Raw genomic sequence first — 5,047 nt, forward strand, 5'->3', positions numbered from 1 at the left:
AGCAAAGTGGTATCAACTCTAATCAAAATATTTGCAAGTCACTCTACTAGGTAATAAGTAGTTTTAGGTAATGAGACCTTGGTACCTTCTGCAATAAAAGGCTGTATAAGATGGCTATGCTTTGGTTGTTGGGACTTTTATTATCCTGGAAAGAAGCTTTTTTTTTTTTTTTACTTCTAGAATGTCTTTGAAATTAGGCTATGAAATTTACTTTATTTTTAAATTTTTTTGGTGAATGGCATTTTATTTAGTCATTTTTGTTTACAACTAAAACACTAGGAATTTAAAATTAACAACCTGACCCATGAGCTTCTTGTAGACACCAGAAAAATTTCAATCCTGTTTTCCACATTGTTCTGCTGTGCTTTATCCAAATAAACTTTTATGAGCTGGCTGACATCAGTTTAACCTGGATTCTCTTGTCCACAGTGTCACTTGGGAAGGCTAAGTCCTCCAGGATCACATTTGAACAGCTGTCAGAGTGTAGTTTCCAGACACTTTTGCTTATTTTTGTACATATTTTTTGAATTGGCTTAGGCCAAATTCTCTGAATGTTGGAGACAATGTGCTTCCCACCGAACTTTTTCTCCAATTCAAGTACTTACCAGACTTGGTTTTCCTGGAAAGATTTCAGTTGAGGAAAGGGGACCAAGATCACAATAGCTTTTTGACCACCATCAACTTCAATTTCCTTAGCTGCTGTTACATTCATCTCCCTTAGCTGGGTCTCAAGGTCCAAATTCATCTCCAGCTCAAGGAGACCTAAGAGATGCTTGACTAGAACTCACCGGGCTTTTTGCCGTTGGCTTCACAGTCTTCATGTTCTGAACATGTCCTCCTTGCTGAGCACTGGCCTAGGAAGAGAATACTTTATGTTTACAATTTCCCCAGCAATGTGTTGCATATACTCAGATATTAAAGTATTAAAAAGACAGCCAACTAGGTTACATTTCAGTTCATAAGCCATTTCATCAACCCTGCCTCTTTAATATCATTCAAATGTATCCCATCCTCTCCACCTTCACTGCCACAATCTCTGTGCAGGATTTTATAATTACTTGCTTGGTTTACTGTCACTGATCTCCTAGCATCCACGTAGCAGCTATACAGAGTACAACAGCATTTTTAAAATGTAAATGTCATCGCTTGGTGTGTAAAATCCTTCTCTGCATTAAGTAGTGGAAATTATAGATGAAAGGAATGAGAGAGGGAAGAAGATATATCCTTGAAAGAGAACAAAAAAGCATAACATTCTGAACAGTTGGGTTCTTTATTTATTCCTTGAACCTTCCATTCCTGTTTGCAGACTTTGCTTTATAAGCTGTGTTCTTTGACTCAGTGATTTTTTTCCACGTTCTCTGTCCTACTTTATACCTTCTTGCTCTCATCTGATTTACTCAGTGTCTTCCCCATTGACGCATCCCTAAATCTGTCACTTTCAGATTAACAACTTCCTAGGCAGTTTACTGGCTTTAGATTTATCTTCTTTCTGAAATACTGCTTCCTGGACTGCCTCCTCTTCCCTAACTGCACCCAAGTGATTGTCTGAGTACATCCTTCAACTACATTCAGCCTAGGTTTCCAGAATTAGGTTTTCTGGAAGTTAAAAATAAAAAATTACTTTTCTGCATAGTTTGGCTAGGGGGAAAAACCCAACTGGCTACCAGATATCTTTTTTCCCCAACATTTGTTGAGTAAATATTTATTGTACATGTAATATGTGCTATTTTTTTGGTGTTGGGTATATAACAACAAACAGATTCAATGAGGTATCTATTTCTAGAGTGCTTAGAGTATTCTGAAAGATACGGGCCATTAAAATAGTGAGAGAAGTTCTATGATAAGGAAGTATAGAATGTCATTACAGTACCTACTAGTTGAAACACCTATCTCAGTCTACCAGGGAATGTTTCTTGGGAGACTGATTAAAGAATGAGTAGGGGTCATCCTGGAAGGAGTTGGGGGTGGTATGGAAAAGAGGGTTCAGGGAAAGTTCAGACATTTGAAAATCTAGATGGAAGAGGCCTCAGAGCATCTTTACAGGTTGGATGGATGGAGATTGTCAAGAGAAGCAGCAGGAAAGGTAAGTGGGGCTACTTCATGAAGGGCCCTGTGAGCCATGTAAAGGAGTTTGGATTTTATCCTAATGCAGTGGTTCTTAAACTTTAATGTGCATTCAGACCACTTGGGAATCTTATTACAATGCACAGAGCCTTATTCACTAGGTTTAGAAATGAGTTTACTTTTCTACATTTCTAATCTCCTAAGTATTGCTTATACTGAAGGTCCATGGACCATACTTTAAGTAGCAAGCTCCTAAGGGACACTATGGATTTCAGGGATTTCAAGCAGAGCATAAAATATGACCAATATCTTGTTCATGTTCTGGAAAGATGGCCTTGGCTTTAGAATAAATACAGGATTAACTGGAGAGGGGTAAGATTAAATACAGGAAGATTTCTTCGAAGGCTATTTTAGTAATCTTGGTCAGATATGATGAATTTAGGTTACTAAATGGCGTGGAGGATGGAGAGAAGTGAGTAGAAATTCAAAGATATTTAGGAGGTAAAAAATGAGAATCTTGGAAATAGATTGGACTTCGGAAGTGAGAAAAAGAACAGAAGAATAAAGAAAGATTCCTAGGTTTCTGGTTTGGTCAAATTACTGCCACTCAATGTGATAGAAGGGACCTGTGGAAGGATTTTAAAAACAGGCAAGCAACATAAAAAGATGCTGGGGTTTTTTTCACTTTAAAATTAGAAATATCTGCTTATCACCTCTAAATTTAGATATTTAGTATATTTGACAGGAATATGGAAGAAAAGATCAAGAGATTATTTTTTCCTTGGAGGTTCAAATGGAGATATGTTTTCTTGAATTGTAATACTTGGGACCAATCAATAAAATTAACTCCCCTGAGTTTGGTGTTATGCACCCAAGGAGCCACTCCCATCCTCACAGGGTGCAGTTTGATGTTCTAGTTGGAGCATAACCAGATTTCAAAGTATACCATACTCTGTGGTCACTTTGGATAGAGTGGTTCAGTAGAGTCCTTCAGTCAACAGGAAAAATCACTGGACGACCTGCTATGTGAGACTGTCAGTTCTGGTTCTGCTATTCTGTCACAGCCCACATTCTTTCATAGGTAGAATCTGGCTGGACTGAAGGGCAGCTTAGAAGTCGTACAACAACAGCCTGAGATGTGCAGCATGAGGGAGGGTGAGGAGTAGGGTATAGTAATGACCAGATGAAGGCATGTCTGGGAATCAAAATATCGACACATGAGCTGGCAAAGCCAACTCCTAACCAGCTACCTCAGGCCTAAGCAGCCCCTTCCTGGATAACCTACCTGTTTACCATGTGGAAGGTTTAGCTCTCAAGTGCCAGTGAGTCTGAGGACAAAGGAGTGGGGAGCAGGACGCATACAGCTTCTGTATTCTCGTCCTTTGTCTTACTGAGTCACAGATGGTTTCACTCGCCGAAAGAATCTTGTATGATGCCAGTATTGGTTTGACAAGTTAATGATGGAATAGAGGATGAGTCTGTAAGGCACCTGCCTGATGGCTTCATCTCCCTTTCCCCAGGTCAGTCCATCCTAAACCATCCTCTACTTCCTTCTAAAATTATTCATTTACATGTCCAACACTCTCCAAATGAGGCTAATTTTTCACTAATTTCCTCCTATTATGGGGCATTGGATTCAGCATCTGGAGGCTGTAAGCTAATGCATTTACAGCCAGGAATCTCTTCACAGTTTCTCCTGGTTGTTATTTTTCTGCTCTGACACTGTTCAATTAGACTCTGAGTGAGTAAAGGACTATGACGAAACATCTAGTTCAAAAACACTTTAATTCCCACTTTCCTAAACCCACTGATATTGAGTCTGTTTTTCTTTTCTCCCTTTATTTTATAAGGTTAGCAATTTTTTGGCAACTCTGTCATGATACAGTGGGATAGTAATTAGAATTACAACATTGCTGACTAAATATTAAAACAAGCTTTTTTCTAATGACCTCATTTGTGAAAATTCAGTTACCACAGATGGGTTTGTCTTCCATAGATCAATTTTATGGCTACCCAAATGTTTTTATTTTTGAAAGAATATATACAGTGGAAGTTTCTTAGAGAATACCTAGTAATGGGATTCTGCTACAGTCCCCATATTTCTTTTCTGAAGACCTGAGTTTTAGGTGTGTCACTGAGCCAACTATGGGTAGAGCCAGGATAAATCGTTTTTACGTTTTTACGTTACGTCAGAGCTTTGCAACTTCCCTCATCATGAGAATCACTTAGGGTGCTCATTAAAAATAACTTTTTTTTCCTGACTGCATCCCAGAAATGACAGAATTAGAATGTTCAGGAAAGAAATCCAGTGTATTAGGGTGCTCCATAGAAATAAAAGTAATAAGATATATATGTGAGGGTAGGGGGAAGGGATTTATGTATCTATGTGGAAATTTATTATGATAAATTGACCTACACGCCTATGGAGGCTGAAAAGTCCAATAATTTACCATCTGCAAACTAGAGAACTGGGAAAGCTTGTGGTGTAATTCATTCCGAGTCTGAAAGCCTGAGAATCAGAGCAACTGATGCTGTAAATCCTAGTCTGAGGTACAGAGATGAGCTGAGATGTACCAGCTCAATCAGTAAGGCAAAAAAATGGGGCAAATTCCTCCCTTTTCTACCTTTTGTCTTCTTCGGGTCCTCAACAGATTGGATGATGCCCAACCACAATGAGGGAGATCTACTTTATTGACTCCACTGATTCAAATGCTAATCTCATCTGGAAACATCCTCTCAGACACTTCTAGAAATAATGTTTAATCTAGGCACCTAGTGGCTCACTCAAGTTGGCACAGAAGATTAACCATCACAAATCCCCCTCTTCTCAACTTAGCACCCATAAGCATCTCCTTAAACTGTAGTTAATCTCCAAATAAAGACAATAACAAGGTCATAATTCTGTCTATCATGAGACAGCTATGCTATGTACAACCAAAAATCTTTTGCCAGAAGAGGTAAAGTCCTTGAGTGATGTTTACTC

The 5,047-nt window shown here is 38.7% G+C and overlaps 1 pseudogene; it reads right to left on the bottom strand.

The window, feature by feature from the left end:
- Nucleotides 1-267: 267 nt before the first annotated feature.
- On the bottom strand, nt 268-1,555 carry LOC109379037 (40S ribosomal protein S7 pseudogene; annotated as a pseudogene).
- Between the last annotated feature and the right edge of the window lie 3,492 nt (nt 1,556-5,047).

The sequence above is a fragment of the Hipposideros armiger genome, unplaced genomic scaffold (assembly GCF_001890085.2).
Source record: "Hipposideros armiger isolate ML-2016 unplaced genomic scaffold, ASM189008v1 scaffold_21, whole genome shotgun sequence".
Lineage (NCBI taxonomy): Eukaryota > Metazoa > Chordata > Mammalia > Chiroptera > Hipposideridae > Hipposideros > Hipposideros armiger.